The following is a 15,466-nucleotide window of genomic DNA, read 5'->3' as shown; positions in this document are numbered from 1 at the left end:
AGGTTTCCTGTGAGAGACTTTCTGTCAACGCCAGACACAGACAGGAGGGAGCTTCCCCTTCCACGCTTTCAAAATAAAACTCCACCACGAAGCAATTCCGTCAATCTGACAGTCCCACATGTTGCTTTGGTGAGAATAGGAAAAGTGTATTTGCTCTAATTGATTGAAATGTATTTATTTTTTATTATTTATTACACTTAACGGCAGATGCATTATATTACATATATATCACTGTATTACATTGCATATTGCAATTTGACACTGTTCACTGTTTTGCTTTTTGCATTGGGCATTGTGCATTTCACCTTTTAATTCACTTTTTATAGCTTTTATCTTTTATATACTTTTATATATATATGTTTATGTCTAAATAAATGCTACCTTGTATAAATATTAGAAAAAATTAGTAAATAAGAAGTAAATAATGACTAAATATATATTGTTTTTTTTATAATTATTACTATTGTTTTTCTTATGTGTGGTGTATTTATTGTGTTTTTATGTTTCTATGTTCATTGTATGAACCAATAACCAAAGCAAATTCCAGGTAGGTGTAAACCTACTTGGCAATAAATAAATACTTTCTGATTCTGATGTGTTTTGAATTATAAACTATAAGAAAATGTTGTAATAAAATACTTTCCAGGATTCAGATTTCACTTTAATCAAGTGTAATAATATTGAGGCATATCCATTGCAGCCTGAAGATCATAATAATAACAATACATTTTTATTTAGCACCTTTCTTACAATAAACACAGCTCAAAGGGCTTTACAAAAAAAAGTATTGTACAAGTAAATCAAGAATTAACAAGTTATGATCATCGAGCATCAAGTAAAAATCAATAAGCACATGGTATTGGTTGACTACAAATGGGGTTCAATTAGAAGCGTATAATAATTATTATTATTATTATTTATTCGACTTATTTTGAAAGAGAGCTTGATCTGTATCCGGTAACATTCCCCTGTCCCTGGTGATGACACTGCTCTGCCTGAAGGTGCAGAAAACGGGCCAGATGACGCGTTTGGTGCCGCCTGCGTTCCCACCCTGTTGCTCTCTCTCTCTCTCTCTCTCTCTCTCTCTCTCTCTCTCTCTCTCTCTCTCTCTCTCTCTCTCTCTCTCTCTCTCTCTCACACTCACTCACACACACACACACACACACACACACATATATGTATCTTCTGTACTTTTGGCTGATGTGCAATATTTATATGTGTGTATTGATTACACTCTCCCTGCCCCCACTCATTCCTGTCTCAACAACAGGGTGTTTGTGTGTGTGCGTGTGTGTGTGTGTGTGTGTGTGTGTGTGTGTGTGTGTGTATTTAAAGGGTCAGGAATTGTCCTCCCTTGATCTACTGACTTCAGATCAAAGTCAACCTCCAGAACAAACTCTGGAGTGTCCACCGTTCTGGACGCCGCCTGGAAAATCCCACTCCCTGGAAATCAGTCACCATGGGAACCCTCACCCATTGTGTGTGTGTGTGTGTGTGTGCGTGAGTGTGTACGTGCAGTCAGCCGAAGTCCACTGTTACACAAGTGAAAGTGTGGTCCCACCCTCTCCAGGCTGCTAATACATTAATTTGGATGCGTCATTTAACGGTGAAACTGGTTCCGCAAAATCGTGGTGAGACTGAAAAATATATTATATATAACTTTAACCAGCTTCTCGTCATAAACATTCCCTCTGGATTTATTGTTTCAACACACAGTCACCTATCTGCTTGTGAGAAGTGAGTTTATCAGCCTGCTGCTTGTGTAAGTACAACTGTGCTGCTGTGAGCCAGGAGCAGGCCGAGCTTGTGGCTGCCTGTTGATGAACACATGAGGCCGAGAGGAATGCTGCGCTCACAGCCAATGAAAGAGGCCAGGTAGAGGGAGAGAGAACAGCTCCTCTCTCTGCGTTTATTTCTCTCTCACCATCATTCTACCAGACGAACGATGGGAGAAGACACAACAGTTTCTTCCCTCTCGCCGTCTCACTTCTGAACAGCCAACCCACTGTGGCACTGTGCAATAACCCTGGATCTTTATAATAACCACTGTACAGTTTCTCCCGAAATTATATTATATATTATATATATTATAATTATATTTAATTATGTTTATTTTATTTCATCCTCACTGTATAACCGTAATACACATACCGTTTAATAATTATCCCCGCACTTCTTTTCTTAGACTGTCGCACTGTTTGTATTTTGTATCGTTTTTGTGACTGTTTGTATTGTACTGTTTTGTTTTTTGATGTGTATTCTGTGTAAGCACACTGAGAGCCACTTTACCGAGTCAAATTCCCTGTTTGTGCAAACTTACTGGGCCAATAAACCTGATTTTGATTCTGATTCTGATGTTGAGTAGGGACAGCAAATACTGGGCTTCACCTCTCGTTTGAAGACTTCATCAAGACTTCTTTCTGTGCACAGCCACTCCATTTCAGGCACTCTTCTTCAAGCTGTGCGACGTGAATGGCTTGGTTGTGCGTCCCTAAACCCGCAACGACGGACAATGCGGCCCTTTGTGAAAGTGAGACCCGTACACACAAAGTTTCAATTCATTGTCATGGGTTCGTCTGTTCCCCAGAGCATTGCTGTAGATCGGTGCTAAAGAAGCCGGAACAAGTGAAAGCAGAGAGAAGCGGCGTGACCTTTTCTAAACGATCAGCAGAGATCATGAGTCGATATCAAGGAACAAAGTTATCGCTTGCGACTTCCGTGTCGGCACAAAGACTGTGACAAATTTATCGAAAAAACATCCAATCGAACGCTGAATTATGGAGTGGGCAGAGGTTTTGGTTCATGCATGTTAAAAGATAGAGAAGAAACTCTTTGAAGGACTTTCTGCTGCTTTACTTCTTTTTTCAGCAGTGAGTGACAGTTTGAAACAGGAACACCAGACAATTTAAAGTCATGCACATGTAGGGGAGGGCTAACCTTCATCAATAGCAATACAACATTATCTGAATTTAACCTTCATCAATAGGAATATAACAAACATCCGCTAATTATCGATACAATGCTATCACAGTGCAGAGGTATAACACGTAGCTGATCAAGTATTTGTCTTTAAGTAGGATAAGTGATGGATGGATGGATTGTTCCTTAAGGAGATATAGAATTAGCTCTGTCTGAAATGAAGGAATGCTACAGCGTCACATCTTTCCAGCAGCAAAATCAACAGTCTCAGTTTGTTATAGACTTATAAAAAGTATACTCTCCTAACTCAAGCCAAGATGACACTAATCATATCATGGGGTTGTGTTCTAAAGAGTAAACTCCTCGAAATTAATGAGTGAAACAGAATAAAATAGCAGCACCTAATAGGATGAATATTAATTGTAACTAACTAATATTATGAATAAGAGAACGTTATTTTATCTAGGCTTTTGATTTGATTGATTGGAATTTAATTTTATTTATTTGTATTTGTATAATTATGTCTTTATTTACTTCCATTTATTCTTATATTTTTATATATGTATATTTTGTTTTATTATTTTATTTAATCTTATTTAAGTTGTTTAATTTCTGCCTCTTTTTCTTTACCCTGAGTGTTTGATTGTGGGTTGGGGGCGTTCATAAACGTTTGTATGTTTATAAATGTTTGAATGTATGTTTCTTATATGTAAAACTCAATAAATATATTGTTAAAAAAATTAAAAAAAAGAGAAAACTCCCTCCAAACAGACAACAACAGGTAAAGTGATCAAATTCTTTAAAAAAATCTGTGGAATGACCCTTTACATCGCTGCTTTCCTGAGGAGAGTCCTCACTGGTTCAAGCTGTGTTCGCCTGAGGCAACGTAAGCTCAACTCTCTTCAGTCATCATATCACCGAGCCAGCACGGGGCTCTGTCCTCTTCAGACAGAACACTGCTGTGACAGACCCTGAGTTGAGATACACTTTGTGACATTGCTGAAGGTCTGAGTTCTTCTTTTGTGCCAGAAAATAACCTCTACTCATCCTGTGAGAGGAGATGCCAATAGTGACCCCTGCTGATCATTTGCCATATTTACAGTTGTACCAGCAGGAAAAAAAACTGAAGCAACATGTAGGGAAGCATAACTATTGACCTTTACCAAAGGTTATGTTTAAAAAGTTTTTTTCATTTGTTTGCTTGTGGGCAAAATTGCACAAAAGCTACTGATCTGATGGTCAGATACTGTCACGCAGACAGATTTATCCTCACATTTAGAAACATCGAGTGGTTTCGTGAGCTGCAGGGTGTTGGGTCATCTCACACGATGACATGCCTGTTTTTGTTCTCCGCCTCTTTCACATACAAACAACAAGCCCAAAGAGGCTTGTTGAGAAACAGGAGCTTACTATGTGCATAGCAGACATTCTTTGGCAAAAGCTGTTGCTGGTGTTTTATTGCTCCATGCATGACTAAATGCACGAGCTGATTTCAAAAAACGCTGCCCTGCTGACACAGGTAATGAGCCCTTTGGATCAATCCATCCTATAATTTTCTGGGCGTGAGGGAGTGTGCCCCTTCAGTTCGATTGCTGACACGAGCCATGTAGGAATTCAAGTGTATATTTAGCTTTAATATCACTTTTCTTGTGTGTGTGTGTGTCTGTGTGTGTGTGAGGGAAAGAAAATATATACCCAGCCAAATACTTTGCAATGAAGAACACGCTGCAAATATAGCATGCACATCACATATCTCAAACAGCATATTTCCTTAATGTCAGCCTGCAGCAGAGCTCGCCCCTGCCCTTGCACATATGCATGCAGGAAAACCGCTGTCAGAGCCTGTGACTTTGCAAATCAGTTTTAGGAGGAGGATGCGAAATGCAGCGAGCGCCTGATGAAGAAGGACGACTGGAAGCCTGGTGAGTCGCTCTTCCTCAGGCCAGGCTCACAGCAGTTTGCACGGCGTTCATTGCTGCACTTGACATGGTCACCAAACACGAGCATTGGAAGACTGAAGGCTAAGGAAGCAATCATCATTATCATCATAATCAATCGGGCGATCACAAAGTCCCTGCTGGGAGTGGATCTGCAGGCATGTCAACACAAGGTCTGCACAATCACACAATAACAACAGGACTTACAGTTAGAAGAGTCTTGTTGCCGTGTCATTTTAACAGCGGTCACTGCACCATCCTCCCCTTTACAAAAAGCTGATTTGGCAAATATTCCAGAACAAGCACCCCCCCCCGCTGCTGCTGCTGCTGCTGCTGACGGACCTGTCTGAGCTCCCAAACAGACCAGTGTGTCCCCAGCTGCCCCTGGAGCCCACATGACTAATTTCTACTGTCAGAGAGGCCAGGAAAATCCTGGGCACACCTGCCCGACTCAGCAGATGCAAATGTGTGACTCACCACACATGTCACCGTCCTGCGCCTCAATCCAGCTGAATGAAAAACTCCAATCAGTAAAACCAGCGCCTCCACCTCTGTGTCACTGTCAGCTCTGTGTCCCGTGAAGATTAAGTTGGCCAAAGATTCACAGGAACCTTTAAAGTTGGGAAGAGCAACACCACTGCTGAAATCAAACGAGTTCTCCCCCCCTGACAAATATCACGAGAGAACTTCTTATTTATAATTACATATCTAGGAGCGATGTCATCGTGCTGCTGATAAAATGTGCTGGTGCCAGTTATAGATGAGTCACACATGAATCACTCGCATGATTCACGATTAAAAGCAGAAACAGAAACACCACCGTCCAGCCTCCTCCCACCAGTAGAGGTGAAGGATGTATAATGGCTGCCAGCACAACATTAGTGTTATCACAGTTTATGACACATGCAGGCGGTCGGCAGCTGAAGTGAATGAGCCGCTTCATGTACTGGACTGGAGGCTGAATATTAAACTCACAAACCAGTATTTTAAAATTACAATTTGTAAATTCAGCCGCTAGGGGTCTCTCAATCAAAACAATAACAACAGCTATGAAGTTGTTGACTTCAGCACTATTGCTGATGAAAATCTCATATCGTCTTCACAGATGATTCCATGTTTGAGTTTAATTCACATCGTGCTGTAAACGACAAATAATAAAAGTGATTTATTACAAAAGTTACAGCAGCGGCAAAGTAAACAGACATGAAACAGCCTGTTGTGGATTCCTCTGGGTTCGTTGGAAACATTTTGAATATTGTCCATACAAAAGTAAACAAAATATATAACATAGGTCTGGTCCTTTTTGGAAATTTCAATGAAGACCTGTTTCATATTCAAACTTGAGCTCTTCTGCATCATTTATATTTTTTGCTTGATCAAAATCTGTGAAATGTTGCTGTCACCACCAGAATCCGGATCACTTCCCACTCTTCAGTTTTCGTGACAATTTTCCCATATTTCACACACGTGCCCGGCTGCTGATTCAGGCGTTCTTAAAATCCCTGAGACAGCACCGCTTCCCCATTGGTACACACTCGGTCAGCTGATTCACCACAAGACGGGGAGGTTAAGTGATGTCAACACTTCAAGGTAATACAGCTGCAACACCTAACAACCAACACACACACACTCACACACAGTATTACTACAAAATTAAAGAGCAAATCTGGACTCAGACGGCGAGTATAAACAATCTCCTGAAGAGACTAAGCCAGTTTCACTCGTGCCTGCTCCTCCATCTGTAATAAAACTGGGAAGTAGTGAAATCTGTTTATCCAGGTTTGAGAGGTGATCTCCTGTAAACACAACCTCACAGCCAACACGTCAACTATCAACTGGAGAGAGAGGATCAACTTTAACCGTGAACACAGTCAGTTGGAATGACTTCGGCTGTGAACGTGTGTGAGACCTGCTTAAGATTAGATCTGCTCGGTGGAGTAATTACTTTAGCTCGGCCTCTCTCAGCGTGTGTGTGTGGGTGGGAGGGGGAGAGGTTTAAGTTGAGCTAAATGAGGGAGCCTCATTAAGCCATGAGAAGCTCCCGCTATTTCTGTCCAGCTGCCTGTTTGTTCGGGTGAAAGATGGTTTGAACATGATCACTCAACACTTGCAGCAGGACACCACCAACTACACCAACAGCAGAACCACCTGATGTCAATGGAGCCTGCACCACCCGGCCCACAGGTGTGACTTTACTCTACCTGGAGCTGGTTGGAGCGCCTTCACAGCCGGACACAAGAACGTCTGAAGACTGGACACGCAGAGTTCACCCACTGTCCCCATAGCTGCAGCCTGGTCTGCGAGCGTCGAGGTCTGAAGTTTCTCCCTCTCGAGACGCACTGAGGGAAAGGGAAGTTGCGAAAGGCCCGGACTCTGACGCTCACTCCGAGCCCCTGGACATCGCGTCCAGCAGAGAGACTTCCAAGTGTCGGGTCCTGCCGGGCGTCACCTGTTCTCCCAGTCGGATGAATTCCCCTCCTCTCTCCTGGGAGGCCGATCCCTTCACGTTCACTTACTTTCTCATCCTCCCTCGGCTCGAATGTGCAACTTGCTGAAATCACTTCTGCTTTTTCTCCCTGTTCCCCTTTTGTGCCGCTGTCTCAGCCTCCCTCTATCCTCCTCTGTTCGCTCTCTCTCTCTCTCTCTCTCTCTCTCTCTCTCTCTCTCTCTCTCTCTTTCTCCCTCCCTCTCTCTCTCTCCCACTTGCACACTCTTGCTACTTTTGCATGCAGATATTGCTGCGACCCAACAGACATGCACATACAAATACAGAAAAGCCAGATTGAAATCTTATTAAAATGTCCTTTAAGACAATCCCTGTTTTCTATGACTTTTGCCATAGCCGGACCAATTAGAAAAAACACCATCACAGTGAAAAATCAACAGAAGAAATAAAAAAGAAAACAATTAAGAATAAATTGAAAGTTTCACACAACACGGGATTCCCAGTGACCCGTCGTCGCTGCTTCTGTTTGGTGCTGAGCAGTTTTAAGTTCCCTTTCTACCCTCAGTTGCTTTTAGCTTTTGGTCGTTCGTCGATTTTTTTGGCTTCGCAGTCTTGTACATAAAAGTCAAGATTTCATTGTTGCTTAGCAACAGGGCGGAAGAAATGATTTGCTCCTGGGCAAAACACTGTGAGCCATTTGTTTTGATTCGATTATTTTCACTGCTATTGGGAGTCATTCACCATGGCGAAATCACATTTTTGGGGTCTTGGAGCCATGTTACACATATGGACACACACACACACACACACACAAACAAACACACATTTGCACAGTCATACAACATAATTATCGGTCTGGTTCTGGCACAGATGTGCTCCTAATCAGCGACATTTAATCACTTCGTCTTATGTGGAGCAAATGATAAATATTTACCTCCACTCCTGAACCAAGTCCGCTCCGCCTGCCACTCTGAATTAGCCCACCTGTCAATCACACAGAGTCTCCTTAACAACAGCCCCCCTCATTCACCCTCGGTCATTAGCAGACTCTTTGACCGTGCCCTCTCTGTCAATCACGCCATCAAGGGCAGCGTGTTGGCAACAAGCCGACCAGGCCGTGGCTGAATGCGACGAGGTAGCTCTGTCACTCGCTGCACCTGTTGGTTGTTCACGTGGGCTTCGACGTTGATGTGGCCATCATCGGCCCTGGTTCAGTACCACGGGGCCGAGCGGCTCACGCTGACCCCTGGGTGAACTGCAGAGTCAGACCTGGCTACTTTTAAAACGCTGCAGCTGCACATCACCCAGAGGAGCAGCAGCCCTGTCACAGAAGGAAGAGCAGCAGAGGACACAGTGAAGTCAGCACAAATGTTTCTCTTCTCTTTTTTAAACATGCAGATTCCTCTCCCACTCGTAAACTCCACCACACACAGCTTCATTTGCATGTTAGATAGTTAGATAGATGGCTAGATAGATAGATAGATAGATAGATAGATAGATAGATAGATAGATAGATAGACCGATAGACCGATAGACAGATAGATAGATAGATAGATAGATAGATAGATAGATAGATAGATAGATAGATAGATAGATAGATAGATAGATAGATAGATAGATAGATAGATAGATAGATAGATAGATAGATAGATAGATAGATAGATAGATAGATAGATAGATAGATAGATAGATAGATAGATAGATAGATAGATAGATAGATAGATAGATAGATAGATAGATAGATAGATAGATAGATAGATAGATAGATAGATAGATAGATAGATAGATAGATAGATAGATAGATAGATAGATAGATAGATAGATAGATAGATAGATAGATATAGGGTTGCAAAGGGGAGGAAAGTTTCCGGTAAATTTCCAGAAAGTTTCCATGGGAAGTTTAGCTCGGGAATTATGGGAATTTTGAAAAAAAAAAAACTACACAAATTAAACGCTGAGCAATAAAAACATCATTCAAAACTCTATTTTAAAGATGTATGGAATGCAGCACACGCTGCACGTTGGATTTCAACCCTCAACTGTGCATTCTTCCATCACATGCACAGATAACTCCCAGCATCCTTCACTCTACAGCAGGGCTATTGAGGCCTGCTGTAGAGTGCAGGACTAGTCAGGTAAGTTTCCATGATATTACTGGGAAAATATATTAGCATGCTGATTGAGTATTGTTCATCTGTTCATCTAGCCTATTTCCATTAATTTATCCATTAATTGTAAAATATGTTTACAGACTATTCCAATTGTTTGGCTAACTATTTATATCTCTGGCATTGCATTAGTGTTTTTTTACAAACTTTTTTCTCATCTTATTCTACAGAACAATGCCACGTGCACTATCTCATGTGTGGAGACATTTCACCCCATCCAATGTAGAAGGAAAGGCTGTGTACATTTGCAAATACTGTGCAAAGACCTATGTTAAGAATGACACAACGATGCAGAAGCATATAGTCAAGTGCCCAAAGTTTCCTCAGGGCTCAAATCAGCCTATGACAAAACAAAATGTTTATATTTATGTCTGTATATGACAAGGTAAACACAGTTAGTATAAATTACCCACAACATTTCCAGTTTATTCCCGTATATTCCCGTTTATTCCCGTTAATTCCCATGGAAAGTTTCCAACTTTGAATATTCCCGGAATTTTGCAATGGATGGATGGATCGATAGATAGAAAGATAGATAGATAGATTACTATTACTTACTGACTTCTATTTTTGACTACCCTCTTGCTGCTGTAACACTGCAAATTGGGACAAATAAAGAATTATCTTATCTTTTCTTGTCGTTCTATTGGTCACTCATTGAGTAGGACGGTAGGCTTACTATTTAACCATTCATGAGTCTCAAACTTCTAGGTTATTTTATAAAGCTCAAAAGGACGTTAGAGACTCACAGCACCAGTTGCTCTCACTGACAAACCCACAAGGGCCCATAGGTGCCCAGACTGCCCACACTCAATGATCACTTATGCAATAGTTCTCTGAATGACTAGATCCCACAGAGCTCCGGTTGCTCGTGAGCTTCACTGTCCAAAACACTCTTCAAATAACAGGGCCGGATTAATAATAATTTATAACTATCTTTAACTTCTTATAGACACATTATATAGACTTATTATTATCTGGCACAATCTCAGAAATGCTCAGATGAATTGTAAATAGTCAACAGACCCTAGTGGAAATATAACAGAATTGCATAATTGCTATAAAGGCCAATCAAACTCCACAGTAGCGTGACAATACAGAAGATATCCTGTCTAAACTCAACTGGTAACTGAATCTATTCTTTTATAAAGTGGAGGGTGGGGAAGCATAACAAAAATTATCCTCAATCTGAACCTAATCCGTCTATTTCATTAATTACTATGAATCAAGACACCTTCAAATCAGAAAAATTATAATTATAATAATCAGTGAATGTGCCTCTGCACCATGTTGCAAACATCATGTTTTAAGTGGCTGTTCTCAGTTCCTTTTCGATATCTTTGTGCAAACATGCCACCATGTGGACAAACCCGGCAACAACACCCTTATTCTCAGCTTCCTGGAGTTGACCAGACTTTGCTTTAACTCATCTGTCACAAGTAAGTGAAAAACCAATGTGCAGACAAGTCAGGGAGAAACGCTGTAGTCTGTAGTTTCCTCAGCTGGATGCAAACCTGCAGAGAGGTTGATGTTCTGTGTTGGCGGAACTCCCACACGGCCGCCTAATGTTAGCATCACCTCCAGTGACTAACACCTGTCTGTGGTGGGAGCAGAACAAGCAGCTGGCACGGCTCAACCGAACACACTCACACCACACGAGGAAAAAACTCACCCACCTAAATAAAGACTGACTGGGCTTAGTCAGGCCTTCCTGTAAAGTTGCAGCACTTCCAGGTTTCCATTTCATTTCCCTGTTCGATGCAAAAGGTTTGATATCCTTGTTTGTGGGCAGCTGCATCAATTGAATGATACAAAAAAGGCATAAGGATAAATTTGTTGCCTGTGTTATCGGGATGTTTATTTCTGGGTTGTGTCAGAAGATGAACTCCGAGAACTTTCTCACACTTTGAAGGGATAGATTTCAAATTCTCATTTATATCTTTTGATTTTTTTTTTTTGTGACACACTTTGTCTGCTCGGCTGCGTGAGTCCACAGAGACTCTGCTGCTGCTGCTGCTGCTTTGACAGTGTTTCTGCGAGTGTGCTTTGAACACGAGAGGAGCTTAGTGCCTCGCTCATCACGTGGGCAGAGTGGCATAATACAACCAGAAAAAACAAAAAAAAACACACAACACAAGCCAGTGGAGACAACAATTATCTTCTTCGCATGTCAATCACTCAGTCGAGGAGGGAGGAGGAGGAGGAGGGGTCGGGCCGAGAGCAGCGATGGCACATAACCACAGCAACCACACGTATACCTGCCACGCCCATGGACTTCCTTCTGTGTGTGCACGTTTCATTATGCAAAGAGGAACCAGGGCTGCATTGACAAGTGCAGGTAGATGGCAAAAGTGCAGCTGGGACCCGTTTGTTGGCAACCTGCAGTTCAGAGCTTTTGAAGCTTGAGCTAAACCCAATGAATTCACCAAATAACTGATGTATCAGGCAGCAGCACCTTAGGAGCATGCAGTAAAAAAAACTCACTATTTTAGAAGGTTACTGCACTTATATCATAGAAAAGCTATCAAACAAACAGATTAACAGATCCTGTCGCATAAGTCCTGTCTACACCGAAATAAAGAGTCTTGACAATGGATGGAACAGTCCCTGTGCTCAGGGTCAGACGAGCTGCTTTGACTTCATTCACATCCAGGAGCAGCTGATTTGACTGAGGAGGTGTCAGGGACAGTGTGAGTGTTATTTTGCATCTGCTGGGAGCGTCTACGTGTCCCTTCCCTTGCTGCCTCGCTCTTTCACAGATAATTACATAACCATCCAGCAGTTGTTCAGCTGAATTGAATGCAAGGTAGGTAAGAAAGGGACAGCACTGACGAGGCGAAGGCTGCTGCAAACAAATAGGATTATCCAGTATCGTCTCTTTTGGGCAGCCGAGAGGTGTCGATGATGGTGAAGTTGATGTTGAAGGAAGAATTCTCCGCGGACCCAAAACTTGCTTGTATAGTTTAAAGTTTATTACACAAAGGTCTTACAGGTCAGGACGGACTCTAGAGATCCGGAGACATCCACACGCCAATAATGGAAGCCTGGAGTCAAGCCCACATTATATAGAGAGGTTGCGACCCAAGGCAAAACAGCGTCCCAAATCTCGTGGTTCAGCAGGACATAACTGCATATGTATTAAATAAAATAGTGTATTCATAAAGACATGCCTCATCTCTAATGATGATGTCCCATGTTCTATACTCATCCATTAACAGGTCAGAGATCACTCCCTAGAGGAGAGAACTAACTCAAAATACAAGGAGGAATTACTGAGAATCTTAAGATGAGGGCTGCATACTTAAAGATGTGATTCTGGTTAATACCCAGGTTACAGGGATCTATTTATCTGAATTTACCACACCAGCTGCAGGACTGAGGAGACACATGCAGGATGGGCTGTCCAGTATGTCAAAAACATTCAAGGAGAATTCCTCGACACTGCACAAAACATGTATGAAACTGCAGATCAATAATCTCACAGAATAAAAACTTTTTTTTGTTTTTTCATGCAACCCAGAGAAAAGCCCACCCTCCTTCTGATTCGATTTGAAACCTCCAAATGAGGCCATTGCTGCTGATTCTATTTTGAGATGCATTATTCTCACAGAAAAACTAAAACTGCTAAATAATTGAGATGAAGACTCCATCACGGCCTGAGACATGCAGCCATCAGCTCGATGAGATGATGTCAGGACATTAATACAGATGACTCGTCTCAGCATTGAGGGCCTGTGTACGAGAAGGACTCAGAGAGGAGATGTGTGGATCAGTTCCAGTTTCCACCGAGCTGTCAAACAGCTGCAGTGTGATGCTTAATAATTCATCACACAGATCTTTTTTATATTGAGCTCCATGCATGAAGGCCACCTGCACTGGTTATGAAATTAGCTATTATTATTATATATACTGTTGCTGCTATTATTACTATATACTGCTATTATATTGGTATAATTACTATACTATATATACTGTACTATCTTTATATACTGTCTAACAATAACATTACCATCATATCATCAGCACTATTACCATCATCTTGCCACTGCACCTTATCTACCTATTTATCTTGTGTTTCTGTTTTTATTCTTTCTACCTCAATATTTTTTATTTTATTGTATTCAAATATACCGGCTGCTATGACAACTTAATTTCCCTTCGGGGTTGAATAAAGTATCTATCTATCTATCTATCTATCTATCTATCTATCTATCTATCTATCTATCTATCTATCTATCTATCTATCTATCTATCTATCTATCTATCTATCTATCTATCTATCTATCTATCTATCTATCTATCTATCTATCTATCTATCTATCTATCTATCTATCTATCTATCTTAACTGCCAACATGTCCTCTCCTGTGCATGTATTCAACTAATCAAACACCACAGGAGGAGATGTGTATTAGACTGGCACAGGGTTCAACACATATCAGATCACTTGGCACAGCAGCGCATGGACACTGACGCTGAATAGAAACTCTGTGTGTGCGTGAGGAGCTTCCTCTAAATGTCGTGCAGGCTTGAAGTGAGGGTGGGTGGGATGGGGGGTGGGATGTAGAGTTGACCAACCGTGATTCTCGCCCTCCATCCTGGTGGTCCTGATGCTGCTGCACGCGTCACTGTCCGGGGATGTCTCTCGCCAAAGCGCCCTATGGACTCCTTCCTCTTCCTCCTCTTCCTCCTCTTCCTCCTCTTCCTCCTCTTCCTCCCTCCTCCTCTTTCCTCCCAGACTTGAGACACAGGCTCGACACTTTTTCTCAGCTTGTTGATTTGTTGTGTTTTGTCTAACCAGGGCAGTTGGCCGTGCCGTGCCGTGCCGAGCCGCGCTGCGCTGCGGATGCTGCTTCGTCCGCTGTTACGCACCCAGAGGAGCCGGTGGGGCACATGCTGGCCCCACCCACCCCGGGAGTGACGTCACGCTCCAACTTCTCTTTTACCAGCAAACTTTGCTGAACGAATCTGAAACTCTCACAAACGTATTTTTAACATTTCATCCATTCATACACACGCAAACTGTCATGCATCCACAATGACTTTTGGACTGTATACAGATGCACACACAGGCAGACAAAATTGTAAGCTATAAAAAACATAATAATAAAAATATATAACAAAAAATATAAAGAGTCTGAAATCAGCTGTACTGATAGCATATCATGTCATGTCGACAAAAATAAGCATTAATGATGTCCACAATCGGGGTGATTCTTACCTCTATATTGTTCTTTCTTCTCCTCCTCTACTTTGATCTTTCGTGCCGGCAATATGCTGAACTCTTAAAATTGGCAGAATTTTAATCACCTATCAATTGCAAAATATATTACACTATGTACATTTAAATTAATTAAATATATAAAAAGAAAAATTAAATTAAATTAAATTAATAAAAAAAAATAAAAAAACTGCACGCGCATTTCCTGCGCAATGGGCTTCTGCGCAGGATGTGCGCGCGCAGTTTTTTTTAATTTAATTATTTTATTTAATTTTATTAAAAAAATTATATATTTAATTTGACATGGTTATGGTTCATTTTTGTTTTTAAATTTACATATTATTAGATATTGTGCAATGAATAGGTGGTTGAAGTCCTGCCAAACTTACCCATGAGTTGGGACCCAGCTCCTGAGTCCACTGCTGTCCTGGTTCCACCCATGGCAGCGTAGTGGCGTGGGGCTGGCTCATCCCTGCGGCCCAGGGAGCGCATTTCTCCGCGCTGGTTCAGGGGTAAATGATGCTGGTCTTCACAGGTGAATGACCTACGCAAGCATCCATTCAATCACTTTGTGAGACCAACTAAACGGAAGGATTCTATATTGCGTAGATCAAATCTTAGCGAGGAATCTGACATTTCAGAGATGAGAACTATAACATTGACTTGGTCATGGTTGGTAAACTTCACATCCAGGATGTGGCTTTAAAAAGAAATATCAAGGCTTTTAGACACACACACAAAAAAAAAATAAAGATAACACCTGAATGTAAATTGAA

Source organism: Limanda limanda, chromosome 17 (genome assembly GCF_963576545.1).
Source record: "Limanda limanda chromosome 17, fLimLim1.1, whole genome shotgun sequence".
Lineage (NCBI taxonomy): Eukaryota > Metazoa > Chordata > Actinopteri > Pleuronectiformes > Pleuronectidae > Limanda > Limanda limanda.
The sequence above is the reverse complement of the archived record's forward strand: the minus strand, read 5'-3'. Positions refer to the sequence as shown.